Here is a 1,789-nt window from a genome sequence, read left to right as displayed (position 1 = left end):
GCCGCGCGCCGCCGCCGCTACATCCGTCCGCGCGCCGCCGCCCCTCCGGGACCCCACGCGGGCCTAAATCATTAACGCTGATGCGCGGTGAGTTCCCGACATCGCAGAGCGCCCCGACAAAGACCGACGTAATCAGCATTGTATTACCTTTCAAAAAACCCACCGATGGAGTTTTCGATCTATTTTTGGGCCAGGCTAATATCGGTGCAGTGGAGAATGGTCTCATCCGGGTGAACCTATGGACGTGATTAGTCCACTTAATTTGACTCATCTGAGCGTAATGGATGCCGGTGAGGCGCACAAGATAAGGGTGGGTATCTTCTCACGTCTAGCTATTGGCATGGAAGCCGAGTTCGCTATGCGTCTCCTTGATAATGATGGAAAAGTGATGCATATCATTGATCAATCTACTATTGACGTTAAGCAAGTGTCTGGTCGTATCACACGGCATGATCTGGGCACTAGTGTAAAATTGTGTAGTGAAGAAATATGCAGAGTGGCGCAACTGTTGGGCTATGCAGCTTCTCTACATTCAGTTGCCTATTCAAACAGTGAAGGCCGACCGAGTCTGGCCATACACGTACGTCGAAACAATGGTGGTGCTGATTCAGTTGAATGGAACATAGGGCAGTATAACGCCTTCTTCAAGGGAGCCTTCGCCGTCATGAAGGCACAGTTCAACGCTCATGGGGTTTTCTCCTTTGGGTATGTGTATAAGAGGGGCAACAGCGTCAGTGATATCATTGAACCATTAGACTTTACACGGCCGCTCATTCCTATGGTAGTCGACCGTCCCATGAAACTTTCTACGCCCTTGACGACCAATGTTAACGCTAATGTAGCGATTGAGCCACGATGTTGGTACATGGATGCTTATGACAAGGTGTGTTACAGACAGGATATTGCGGCGGCGTATGGATTGCTAATCGCCGATGCAATTTGTCAAGCCACTTATACCTTGCATCCTACTCAGTTCCTTGTGAACACCCGTGAGATACGTGATACTAGACATATCATAAATGGAGAGCTGAGATTATTGATTAACTATGGCGCAGACATCAAATCGAATGCAGATTATGAGAAAATGACGAAAGATGATGGGATAATAAAACAAGTTATCACTAAGGATGGATTCATGACGTCCATTATGTCTGATATGATCCATGGATTTGGGGCAAAAATGTTAAGCTTAAAATCAACAATTAATCCATCTCCGCACTACTTCTTTGCGATCATAAAATGCCCCTGTAAGGGGCAAACAGTACATTTATATTTTAGAAATTAGAGATAAGAAAACAAATTGTTACCATTCCGTTATAAAAAGTGAGAGAAAAGTCGGTTTTCAAGGATTTTTAGTTTCCATTGAGTCTATTACTTGCTTGTTTAATGACCTGGTTCGGAACGGTGACTTAGACTACTTGTGTACTTACAAACTTAGCCAAGATCATTTGGAATCGTTCTTTGGGTGGATACGCCAGAGACGTGGTTGTGGCAACAACCCTACTGTCATCCAGTTCCAAGGGTCATACAAAAGGCTACTTATGGGATCTCAAATAAAAGTCTCTAAGTCTGCTAATATTATGCCTCAAGAAGCTGTAAAACTGTACAATTGCGCGGCAGGGACCGCCACAAAATTTCAGCTTACAGAGGGGCAGCTTAGATCGAGGCAATACTGTTGTTGGAGCCAGATATGGAAGTTGGAGGTAGAGCCAAGAGTAGGCGTTCTGTCCGACCCGGGCCCGCCCCAACGAGTGCAGCCATCGCCGCCTCCAACCAGCCCGTCAGCTTC

The sequence above is a fragment of the Frankliniella occidentalis genome, unplaced genomic scaffold, assembly GCF_000697945.3.
Source record: "Frankliniella occidentalis isolate FOCC.00 unplaced genomic scaffold, Focc_3.1 Scaffold70, whole genome shotgun sequence".
Taxonomy (NCBI): Eukaryota; Metazoa; Arthropoda; class Insecta; order Thysanoptera; family Thripidae; genus Frankliniella; species Frankliniella occidentalis.
The sequence above is the reverse complement of the archived record's forward strand: the minus strand, read 5'-3'. Positions refer to the sequence as shown.